Below are 13,391 nucleotides of genomic sequence, written 5' to 3'. Positions count from 1 at the left end.
GGCGGCGGGGCGGGGGCGGGGCGGGGCGGGCGTGCGCGCAGGGGAGGGGGAGGGGAGCGCTGGGGAGGCGGGAGAGGGGGGAGTGAGATCACCTCCCCGGCCGCCCGCCCCGCCCCGCCGCGCCCCTTGTCCCGGCCGAGCCGGGCTGCCGAGGCCGGCGCGGGCTGGGAACCCCGGTGACCCCCTCCGGGAGCTCAGTGGGACCCCCGCCGCCGGGTCCCAGCGGACCCGCGCCTGTAGCTCTGCAGTCCCCGGCCCGGCAGTGCCGCGCCGCAGGGCACCCGCGCCGCAGGGGAGGCTCCGGGCAGGAATCTCGAGGCAGGGGTGCTCCCGGGGCGCGGCGCTGGGCGGTGGAGAGAGATCCCCCCCCCCCAGCCTCCACCCGGCACCCACACGCAACACGGTCTCAGCCGCGCCCTGGCCATGGGGTGTGTGGGCGCCCCCGCTTCCAGGGCATGATTCCCGCGTCCCTGGGCTCTTCCCGGAACCAGCCCCCTCCGATCCTAGGCACGCAGTCCGGGAGGGGCGCGCGGGCCTAGATCTCAGCTCGCCAGGGAGGCGCAGAGGGGTGCGGGCTCGTGCGCAGCCCAGAGGCGGGGGCGGGGGGGGGTGTTGCTGAGAGAGCGCTCCTTGGAGCTGCCATAACCCATCCCCAGATCTTCCTCCGACTCCCTGTCAGTTTTCCCTGCGTCTTATTTCTTTGTCGTGGGGAATGGCCGCATTCCGACCTTTCCCGGTGGCCCCACTCTCCCCTGCATCGGGAAGCCTGGGGAAGAAGCTCCTCCCAAGCGCCCACCCCCACCCCACCCCAAGCTCGCGGCCGTGACCTCCGAGGCCAAGCGGAGGGCATAGCTATTCTGGTGTGAGCCGAGCCCAGCCGCAGGGCAAGGAAGGCCTAGGGCCCAGATGGCAGATTGCAGCCCTGGTGGCCACGGTATTTTTATGGGCATGCCTGTTGCCCAGTGAAGCATACCCGGGCCCTCAGCTCAGCCTCCTGAGACCCCCCAAGCCGTGCAGGGGGCCCATGTGGGAGGGAGCCTGGACTCCCCCTGCCATCGGACTATCTCCCTGCCAGCTTCAGTTTCTCTTGGACGGGGAGGCTCAGAGTGGTCCCACTTGCCCTCAGGGAAGGTGTGGATGCAAGGTTTCTAGGTGTCTTTGGGAGAACCATGGACAAGACCAGGCTCTTGAATGAAAGTGCGACTTGGAGGGGGGAACTGGGAAGGGAGCTGGGGGCGGGGTGTTCCCCAAGACTGCCAGTACGGCACCCTTTGGTTCCAACACACCCAGGGTAGGAGTGCTGGCTGGGCCCTTGTGCAGGGGGCACAAGGCCTGTGGGCCGGGAGCAGGGCATGGGGGAAGCTGGGCCAGAGGGCGGGCCTGGGCGCCCAAGAGAGGGTATTTTCCATGAGGCACTGGGCTGCGGCTCACTTCCTGCCTGCTCCGATCTGACCTCTGATAGGCCTGGCCTCTCTGCTCTCTAACCGCCTCTGCCTCCACTCACCACCCTCCCGAACCTCTTCCTCCAGCCCCGACTTCCACAAATGCTGTAAGGAATGTAGGGTTCCATGCTGATCCCTGGACGAGAATGACCAGTAGAGCCATTTCTTATGCTCCTGCTAAGTGCGTGGTGATGTGTTCAGTCTCCACTAAATCCCGTTAACTGAGCACTGCCCCGGGCCTGCCACTGTTCTAAGCACATGTCATGTATTGGCGCATTTATTTTACACACCAACCAAGGAGGTCAACCATTAGCCCACATCACGGATGAGGAAACTGAAGCCCAAAGAGCTCAAAGAATGTATGAGGGAGCAAGGCTGGGAAGAGGGTCTTTGTCTCATTAGTTCGCTGCGTCCACAGGTAGCCCTGTGAGGAAGGCCTTGTTGCCCTCCTTTCCACGCGGCGAGCAGAGGGGCCGCCACGCAGCCGGGAGGCGCTGTGCTGAGCACCCACTGAGCGGGACCAGTACTGCCCCCGTTTCACAGACCAGTCAGGTGCCCTCCCCAAGATCACCCAGAAGGTAAACAGCAGAGCCGGGATTTGAACTTGCTTCTATGGGACTGCCGTGTGCAGAAAGAGGGGGCCAGTGGGAGCAACAGCAGGAGCAAGGGAGGACTGCAGGCAGGGTGAGCTCCAGGGCAGGCAGGAGGGGCTGGCCTTGACTAAGAGGGAAGCCATCCGTCCTCTGCCGCATACTTGCCGTGAGGTTGGGGGGCACTGGACAGACAGATGGGTCTTGCCCAGCCACAGCCCCCTGCGACTCACCCCTCTTGGGCACAGTCAGCTGGACGAGGGCAGCCCCCCAGAGTCTGGCCAGAATGCCCCCAGGATGAAGGGCCATTTGATGAGGGGGCGGGAGTCGCAGAAGCCAGTGGGGCGGGGGAGAAAGCGCCAGCGGGCTAGCAGGGTGGGCTCCTGAGCCTCACTTGGCTTTATTCTTCTCCTTTCAGTCTTTCTGTGTCTTTGTGTCTCCTGAAACAGCATATAGTTGGGTTTTGGTTTAGTTTGATCCAGTCTAACAATCCTTGTCTTAAAAAAAAAAGTCATCTTTACTGAAGGGTATGATTTGCAGACAGTAAAATTCGCCCTTTTGAGGTGTACAATTCAATGGGTTTTGATAAATGTCGTGTAACCACCACCAAAATCAAGATTGAAAATATTTCCCTCACCTCCCCAAATTCCCTCATGTCCCGTTGCAGTCAGCCACCCCCTCCAGCCCAGCCCCTGAGCCCTGGAGCCCCCTGCTCTGCTTTCTGTCTTTGCTGGAATATATTACAAATGGAATCACCCAGTGTGGACTCTCCTGTCTGGCTTCTTTGGCTCAGCGTAGTTTTTGAGATTCCCCTGTGTTGTCGTTGTTGTTGCGTGTGTGTCAGCAGTTTGTTCCTTTTGATAACGGAGTAGCATGGCATTGTTTGGATGTAGTGTAGTTTGTTTGACTGTGCACCCGTTGAAGGACATCTGGGTTGTTTCCAGCTTTAGGGAATGATGAATAGAGCTGCTGGAAACATTAGCGTACAAGTTTCTGTGTGAATGCACTTTCGTTTCTGTAAGGCAACCATTGAGGTGTGGGATTGCTGCATCATATGGTGAACTTGACTACCTGTCCTTGTCTTTTACCTGTAGGGTTTAGTTGATTACATTGCTGGTGGTTGGTGTATGTCTGAATTTATTCTTTTCTGCTTATTAAGTCCTTCCCATTTGCCCTGCTTTCTACACTTCTCTCCTTGTGCCCCCGCTTTCTACCAGTGAAGGTGGGGGCAGGAAGCAGAAAGCAGCACAGCTGTCTTACACGGAGGGGCCAGAGGGATATGTTCTGGGTGGGCTTCCCAGGACACCACATACCCGGCCCCTCAAAGGAGTTGCTGCCTCTGTCCCCATCCACAAAGTGGGGGAACAGGCGGCCACGGTCTACCTGTTGGGTTCAAGGAGACACCACCATCGTCATGACCCAGGGATGGCTGCCCCAAGAAACAGAGGCCAGACACAGGGCCTCTGCTGCCAAAGCCCCAAGCCTCCTTGGCCTTGACATCCAGCAGCAAAAGCATTCCACACAGCAGAAGGACAGCCGCCCCTTCCTTCAGCTTCTTCCAAATCCCACATGGGTGCACCTGATTGGCAAAGCACAGTTTGCTTTTCACAGCCGAGCTGCACACAGTCTGGGAACCGCCCCACCTGGGCAGTAAGGACAAAGGCCCATTAAAAGGAGGTGGGATGAATTGGGAGACTGGGATTGCCATATACACATGACTAATAAGAAAAAATATCAAACTGTACACGTTAAATATATGCAGTTTATTGTATGTCAATTATATCTCAATATAAGTTCTTTTAAAAAAAAGAAGGTGGGACTGACACACTGCCCTATATAAAATAAACAACAAGGACCTACTGTATAGCACAGGGAACTCTACTCGATACTCTGTAAAGACCTTTATAGGGATAGAATCTAAAAAAGAGTGGATATATGTATATGTATAACTGATTCACTTTACTGTACACCTGAAACTAACACAACATTGTAAATCAACTATGCTCCAGTATAAATTACTTTAAAAAAAGGAAAGTGGGACTGAAAGCTGAGCACCAGCGACCGTCCCAGCCATTCCCCCAGCTTTGCTCCATCTTTTAGATGGACTGCATTTTTTGTTTCTTTCCCCTTCCATTTGTTTAGAAGCACTGTGTGAGTTCTTTAATAGTTACTCTTACTCTTTCAACATGCCTTCTTAACAAAGTCTAAAGTTAAGCTGGTGATTTTAACCTACGGCCACAAGTTCTTTGATGGCCTTCCCTTCAAGAGGTGCCTCCTCTTGAGTGTGGGCTGGACTTAGTGATTCATTTCTAATGAATAGAGTGAAGCAGAAATGACAGCAGGCAACTTTGGGGAGCAGGTCACAAAAGGCACCGCTGCTTCCTCCTTGTCCTCTCTCCAGGGTTGCTCTGTCTGGAAGAAGTCAGTCGCCATGTTGTGAAGGCACTCAACAGCCCTGGGGAGAGGCTCCTCTGAGGCTCTTCTCATTGGACCCAGAACCCTTTGCTGCCTCTCGTGCTATCACTCTGCCTTACTCACCAATGGCTGCAACCTTCCCTTCACCCGCATGACATCTCAGCCTCTCAGTTCCAAGATCTTGTTGACGTGGACTCAGCCCCCCTCTCATAGCTGTGCCCCGTCATCAGGCACAGAGCTGCCACCTCTCTGGGCACAAGCTTCAGCCGGTCCCTTCTACCATCCCTGCACTTGGAGCACAGAGCTTTCCAGTCCCTTGACCCCTGCATCCCATCTATCAGATCCCACTTGGCCTTTCTCTCTTCCATAGCCTGCCTCGGCTCGATTGTGATGTCTTCAACAGGCTCAAGTTTCTCCATTAAGGGAGGATTCCTGTGGGAAGGAGGAAGATCGTTGCATTAGTCAGGGTTCTCTAGAGAAACAGAACCAAAAAGGTGTGTGTGTGTGTGTAAAGAGATGTATTATAACGAATTGGCTCACATGACTATGGAGCCTGAGAAATCCCCAAATCTACAGGTGGCAAGAGACCTGGGAGAGCTGATGGTGTAAATTCCAGCCCAAGGGCAGGAAAGCATCGGTGTCCCAGCTCACGCAGTCAGGCAGGAGAGTTCCCCCTCACTCGGCCTCTCTGTTCTTTTCAGATCTTCAGTTGATTGGATGAGGCCCACCCACATTGGGGAGGCCAATCTACTTCACTCAGTCTACTTAGTCAAATATGACTCTCATACACAAATGCCCTCATAGACACACCCAGAATGATGTGTAACCAAATATGTGGGCATCCCGTGGCCCAGTCAAGTTGACACATATAATTAACCATCACAAGGGTAATCTCAGACATGTGCACAGGAGCCCAGGCAGAACCGTACAGCTGAGCTTTGGAGAATCTGAACCAGGTTTTTCAGCAGCATTAGGGACCAGGTTTTCTGACCCACACCCCCAGCCTCCCAGCCCTGAGCTGCTATTATGGTGACTCAGTTGCTGCTGCTACTACCACGACTAACCAACCATGTCACCCTCTCCTCTGCATCTGGCTTCTCTTCATCCCTTGGCTTCTGCCTAATCATACTTTCTGCTCCCCCCTTGGCTTCTCCTGCCTCATGACCATCACACATCACCTTTCCTCTGCATATCTTTTGGCCTCTAATCTCACTGCAGTTCAAGTACCTACAAGAAAGAAGCTTATTGGCCCAAATACTATCCTTATTTGAGAAAAGCCTTCATGACAGGTAACCTGATAGGCAACTGACCAGTCTATATAGACTGGCTGCTCTTGGCCAGTGCTTGCTCCTGGTCCAAGCAGCGGAGGCTAAGGTTGGGGCAGGCTGTTTGGTATGGAGCTTGGTCATCTGCTATGGACTGAATTTTGGGTCCCCCTCCCCACACGATTCACATGTTGGAGCCTCCACCTCCCATGTGACGGCAGTATTTGGAGATGGGCCTCTAAGAGAGTAATTCAGGTTGAATGAGGTCATAGGGGTGGGGCCCTGATCTGATAGGATTAGTGTCCTTATAAGAAGAGACACCCAATTCCTTGAAAAACTAAAAATAGAGTTACCATATGACCCAGCAATCCCACTGCTGGGCATATCTCCAGAGAACACCATCATTCAAAAAGACACATGCATTCCAATGTTCATTGCAGCACTGTTTACAATAGCCAGGACATGGAAGCAACCTAAATGTCCATCAACAGATGAATGGATAAAGAAGATGTGGTACATATACACAACGGAATATTACTCAGCTGTAAAAAGCAATGAAACTGGGACATTTGTAGAGACATGGATGGACCTAGAGACTGTCATACAGAGTGAAGTGAGTCAGAAAGAGAAAAACAAATATCGTATATTAACACATATATGTGGACTATAGAAAAATGGTACAAATCAACCGGTTTGCAAGGCAGAAATAGAGACACAGATGTAGAGAACAAACATATGGACACCACGTGGGGAAAGCAGGGGGTAAGATGAATTGGGAGATTGGGATTGCCATATATACATTACTAATAAGAAAAAAAATACCAAATTGTACACTTTAAATATATGTAGTTTATTGTATGTCAATTGTATCTCAATAAAAGTTCTTAAAAAAAAAAAAGAAGAGACAGCCAAGCCCACAGTCACGTGCCCCACTGGCCTGTCTCTGTCTGTCTCTGCTCTGTGAGACTCCGGAGAAGACGACCATCTACAAGCCAGGAAGGGAAGAGACCTTTCACCATAAACTACGCTGCCAGCACCTGACCTGGGACTTCCTGCCTCCAGAAATGTGAGAAAATAAATGTCTGTTGTTTAAGCCACCAAGTGGGTATTTGCTACAGTGGCCCAAGTTGACTAAAACACTATGTGTAAATCACTGGCTAGAGGCACTCCCACAGCAGGGAGCTGTGTCTTTATAGGCATCTTGCGTGGCCTGTCCAGTCTAACCACACCTAAGTCACCTAGTCTCTTGTTTTTCCTAGAAACCCCCACGCTTTGAATGGAATTGCCTGTCTGACGTTGCTCCGCCCACAGGGTGCATGCAGACAGGGATCACTAGGGACTCATGGACTCCAAACAAGTCTGGCTTGTGGGCACCACAGCCCTGCCACCCCCCCGGCCAGCCTCCCTCTCTTTCCATTCAGGGGCTCTTCCAGACTTTTTCCACATACTGTTGACTTGGAAATAAAGGGAACAGATTAAACACACACATTTACTTTCTCTCCCTCCGAAGCCCTACTACACTTGCAGCAAATGACTTTTTAAAAGCAAAAATCCTCAAAGACAAACATAATAGCAGATGAGATAACAGCAACGAGATTACGAGAGCAGAGCAGTAAGCACTGTAGCAGATCCAAGAGAGCCGAGGCCGTGGGAACAACTGGGCATCAGCTGGATTCACACAGAGCTCACACGCGGCGCAGGACTGAGTGGAAATGGGGGGAATGAAACTGTTGCAGAGGCGGTTGGATGCCATCCTCCACCTCAGCAGAAGACGAACTTCATCCTTGGAGGATGATGAAACCAAGAGTGTCTCACCTGGAAAACGCCAGGAACAGCTGAGGGGTCACCACACTGCAAACAGGGAGGCTAAATGGCCCTCTGGCCCGACCCAGTTCCTCAAGTGCTGACAGCCAGCCCCAGCCAGCAGACTCAAGGTCTTTCTCTGGGCTATTTATCAGTCCAAAAGGAAGGGACCAAAGAATGTAACAGTGGGATTCCCCACAAAAACAGCCCAGGTACTTGACCCTACAACGAAGCCCATACTTGACAAGCCCACCCCTTCCAATAAGCTTTTTAGTATCCCGTCCTTAAATAAGAGAGGACAACCAAGGCTCGCGAGACCTCTGAGGATGCCCCCAACGTGAAGGCATAAAACATAAAGATCAAACCAAGAAGAAAATAATTGGTGAGAAACAGGATTGTGACAGATAAGAAATATTTTCTTAAAAACTCCTTAACTTCCTCAGGGAGCTAATAGGATGAATATCTACGAGAGAAGAACAGGCGCCACCAAAAAGAACATTCAGAGAACACACATGAACGTTCTGCAGTGGCAGACATTCAGAAGTCAGTAGCTGGCTATCTTGCTTCTGCCTAGGATGCAGAAAGTTGCAAGACAACATCCCTACAAAACCGTAGGTTGTTTTTCTTTGAAGCCTATCAGGGAGTTGAAGTTACAACAACAAGTCCTGCCCAGGAAGAAGACCCGTGGCTGCTTTCATCCTTGGCAGCAGCAGCAGGAGGAGGAACTTTTAATACATTTTTTAAACGTCGAGTATCAGATGATGTGATAGTTTGAATCCTTCTGGGCCTTAGACATAGAGTTTGCATTCACCCAGCAACTCTTTCCCACGGGCCTTCACCAAGAAAGTTTGGAGGCAGGGCAGGTGGGCTGAGAGAAGCCACACTCCAGACCTTTCCACGGCAGTTGGTGACTGGGGAAGGGCAAGAGAGCTAAGAGAGATCTTCCCCAGGCTGAAGGGACAGGGACGCTAAAATCTTAAGGCAGGGTAAGGAGGACTGAGAGAAACCTTTCAAGTTCCCCAACTCTCACACTGAGTGCAAAGCAGAAGCCTGCTGTGGCAGAAGACCTGAGGCACGTGTTCATGGCTCTACTGAAGTCTCAGACAACAAGTCCTGCTAGAGAGAAGGTTCTGATCCTACCTGGAAATCTTTAAAGGCTGCGGGGAACTGAATCTACCTAAAGCAACAAGAAATCTCAGACACAGCTCAACTACAGAGCAGATCGCCTCAAAACTACCCTCCAACACACACACACACACACACACACACACACACACACAAACACACACACACCCACACCGCCACAGAAGAATAGGCATGTCCTTTGGGGGGGCATAAATGTTATTTGTTAAAATCCCTACTGTCCTATTACATACAATGTCTGGCATTCAATAAAAAAAAAACAACACATATGTGGAAAAGCAAGGAAATATGAAAAAAAAAAAACCAATCAATAAAACCAGACTCATAGATGGCCCAGATGTCAGAATTATCAGACAGAGACTTTAAGATAAGAACATATTTATGATAACTCCAGCATCCCCTAGGTGCTTCATAGTCAAACTGCTGAAAAACAAATTTTTTAAAAAACCTTGAAAGCAGTCACAGAAAAAAAGACATGCTACATCCAGGTAAACAATAAGAGTGACAGCAGAGTCCTAATCTAAAAACAACAGGGGCCAGAAGATAATGAAACATCACCTTCAAATGCTGAAAGAAAAAGAAAAATTTTCAATCTGGAATTCTATATCCAGTGAAAATGTCCTACAAAAATTAAGACAAAATAAAGTTGCATCCCCAGATGGAAATGAAGAATTCATCTCCGGCAGACTTGCAATAAGAGAAATGCTAAAATAAATTACTTACATGGAAGATAAATTATAGCAAACTGAAGAAAGGAATGAAAACCCCAGAAAGAGTAAATATATGACTATTTACTCTTTAAAATAAAAATAATAGCAATGGAATGTGGAGTTATCTTTTTGCATATTGTGTGTTGGGACTGTAGCGATTGGAACTGTTTTAACATTCTTACATTGTTTATAAAGTAGTGGAATTTTTCTGAAGGTAGAATGTGCTAAGCCAAAAAAAGAAAAGGTAATCTCTAGAGCAAGAATTTTTAAGGTAACACAAAAAAGATTTATAACTAAAAAGTCAGTAAAGAAGATGAAATACTGAAAAAATCCAATTTGTCCCCTGCTCCCCCTCCCAGAAAAAGGGTAGAAAAGGAAAAAAGAAGGAAAACGGATGAAACAAATAGAAGTCAAATGTTGAGATGATATATTTAGACCCTAAGATATCAGTAATTTTAGTAAATATCAATGGACTAAATGGACTAAAACTCTATTCCTGTTACTATTTTTTTTCATTTTATTTATTTATTTATTTTTTTGAGGTACACCAAGTTCAATCATCTGTTTTTATACACATATCCCCATATTCCCTCCCTTCCTCGACTCCCCCCCACCCTCCCCGTCCCAGTCCTCTAAGGCATCATCCATCCTCAAGTTGAACTCCCTTAGTTATACAGCAGCTTCCCACTGGCTATTTTACAGTTGGTAGTATATATATGTCTGTGCTACTCTCTCCCTTCGTCTCAGCTTCCCCTTCACCCCCCGCCCCCCCAAACCTCGAGTTCTCCAGTCCATTCTCTGCATCTGCGTCCTTGCTCTTGTCTTGTCACTGGGTTCATCAGTACCATTTTTAGATTTCGTATATATGAGTTAGCATACAATATTTGTCTTTCTCTTTCTGACTGACTTCACTCTGTATGACAGACCCTAGGTCTATCCACCTCATTACATGTAGCTCCATCTCATTCCTTTTTATAGCTGAGTAATATTCCATCGTATATATATGCCACATCTTCTTTATCCATTCATTTGTTGATAACAAATTGCTCCAATATTTAGTGTTTTAAAATAGTTACAATCGTTTTCTTTTTGCTCATGGTTTCTGTGAGTCAAGTATACAGAAAAGGCACTCCTCAAAAAGCTAAACATAGAATGACCATATGATCCAGTGATTCCATAATTTTTTTAAAGAAGGATTTGGGAAGGGCTCAACTGGGCAGTTCTGGCTGAAGGTCTTTTATGCAGTTGTCGTCAGACAGTTGCTGGAGCTGAAGCAGCTTAGAGAGAGCTTGTCAGGCATCTTTCCATCTTCATGTCGTCTCAGAGACTTTTCCTGTGGTCTCTCCGTAAGGGCTAGTTTGGGCCTCTTCATAGCATGGCAGCCTCAGGGCAGTTGGACTGGTCAGGTGGTAGCTAAAGCCTGGAAGAGTGAGTATCCTTGCTAACAAGGCAGGAGCTGCGTTGCCTTTTCTGATCTAGCCTCAAAAATCAAGCAGCTTCACTTCTTACCATATCATGTTGATTACAAGCAAGTCACAAGCCTGCCCAGATTACAGAGGGAGGGTTAAATCCCACCTCTTGATGGGAAAATGGCAAGATTCCAGAAGAGCATGTGGGACTGGAGATATTGTTGGGGCTACCTTTGAAAAACACAATCTGCCACACACACCAGTTAAAAGGCAGAGACCATCAGGCTAGATAAAATAGCTATATGTTATTTACAAGCATAAAGACACAGAAAAGTTGAAAGTAAAAGGACAGAAAAAAGATACACCACGCAAACACTGAGCATAGAAAAGCTGGTATACCGACATTAATATCAGAGTAGAATTCAAGCCAAAGAATATTACCTAAGATGAAGAGGAATATTTCATAATGGAAAAAGGATAATAATCAAGAAGATATAATCATTTAAAATATGTAAGCGCCCAATAACAGAGCTCCCAAATATATGAAACCAAAATTGACAAACAAATCTACAAACATAGTTCGAGACGTTCGCATTCCTGTCTCAGTAATTGACAAAATAAATAGGAAAAAAATCATTATGATATGGAAGATTTGAACAACACTATCAACCAAAGTGACCTAACTGATACTTATAGACTGTTACACCCAACAACAAGAGAATACACATTCTTGTCAAGTGCAGATGTAACATTCACCAACATAGACAATGTGCTGGGCAATAAATCAAGCCTCAATAAATTACAAAGGACAGAAACCATACAAAGCAGGATTTCTGATCACAGTGCAGTTGAATTAGAAATCAATAACAAAACGACATCTAGGAAATTTGACTATTTGGAAATGAAAAAATATATGCTTCTAAGTAACCTATGAATCAAAGGAGAAATCACAAATTAAATTAGAAAATTTATGTTTAATTGAATAAAACTGAAGACATAAAATATCATAAATTAGGAATTCAACTAAACAAGTGATTAGAGGAAAATGTATAACATTAACTACTTATATTAGAAATGGAGAAAGGTCCCAAATCAGTTGTTTTTTCACAGTTTTCTTCTAGTACCTTTGTTCTTTTACTCTTCACATTCCAACCTTTCCTCCATCTGAAATATCTTTTGCTATAAAGTGTGAGGTAGTGATCCAATTTTATTTTTTTCCAGATCACTTTTCAGTTTCCCCAATACCTTTTATTGAATAATCCATCTTTTCCCACCTGATTCATAATACCATCTTTATAATAAATATATATATAAATTATATATAATATTTCACATATATGTTTCTAGGTTTTTAATTTTTAAATTTTGTTTCATTGATCTATCTGCATACTGTTAAAAAACAAAATTCAAGCAAGTAAATTTGAGGATATAATTGGCTTTTTTAGGTGATTCATGAGTTGGGCAGCATCCCATCTAGCAACTAGAAGGGTGCTCTCCCAAATCAATTATTTAAGCCTCCACTTTAAGAAACTAGAAAAGGAAGAGTAAATTACATAAAAATTTAAGTAGAGGGAGAAAATAATAAAGAAAAGATCAGAAATCAATGAAATAGAAAATATAAAAATAATATAGTAAGTATATGAAACCAAAAGCTGGTCTTTGAAAAGATTAATGAAATTGATAAACCTCTAGCCAGTCTGATCAGAAAAAATAGAAGATACAAATTGCCAATATCAAAAGTGAAAGAGGGGCCATCAATACAGATCTTACAAACATTAAAAGGCTATTAAGGGAATATCGTGAAAAACATATGGCAATACATTAGATGAAATGAACTAATTCTGTGAAAGATATAAACTATCAAAGTTCATTCAGGAAGAAATAAAGAACCTGAATAACCTTATAGTTATTAAAGGAGTTGAGTTCGTAGCTAAAAACATTCTCACAAAGAAAACTCCAGGCTTACATGGCTTCACTGGCGAATTCTACCAAAAGTTATAGAAGAAATAACACCACTTCTATACAAACTCTTCCAGAAAATAGAAGAGGGAACACTTCCCAACTCATTTTACAAGGAAAACATTCTTCTTACACCAAAACCAAAGACGTTACATGAAGGGGAAACTACAGACCAGTATTGCTCATGAATACACATGATGTAAAGATACTAACCAAAATTTAAGCCAATCATGGACCTCCCTGGCGGTCCAGTGGTTAGGACTCTGTGCTTTCACTGCTGAGGTTCCAGATTCAATCCCTGTTCAGGGAACTAAGATCCCACGAGCTGTGCAGTACAGCCAAATTTAAAAAAAAAAAAATGAGCAAATCAAATCTAGCAATATATACAAAGATAACACATCATGACCAAAGAAGGTTCCAGTCAATGTAATTAACCATATTAACAGAGCAACAACAAGAAAATCACATGATCATCTCAATAGATGCAGAATAACATTTGATAAAATTCAACACCCACTCGTGATAAAAGCTCTCAGTAAACTAGGAATAGAGGAAAACTGCCTCTGCCTGATAAAGGGCATCTATGAAAAACCCATAGTTACCATCATATTTAATGGTGACAGACTGACTGCTTTTCCCTTATGATCAGGAACAA

The sequence above is a fragment of the Hippopotamus amphibius genome, chromosome X (genome assembly GCF_030028045.1).
Source record: "Hippopotamus amphibius kiboko isolate mHipAmp2 chromosome X, mHipAmp2.hap2, whole genome shotgun sequence".
Lineage (NCBI taxonomy): Eukaryota > Metazoa > Chordata > Mammalia > Artiodactyla > Hippopotamidae > Hippopotamus > Hippopotamus amphibius.
Note: the sequence above shows the minus strand (reverse complement) of the source record.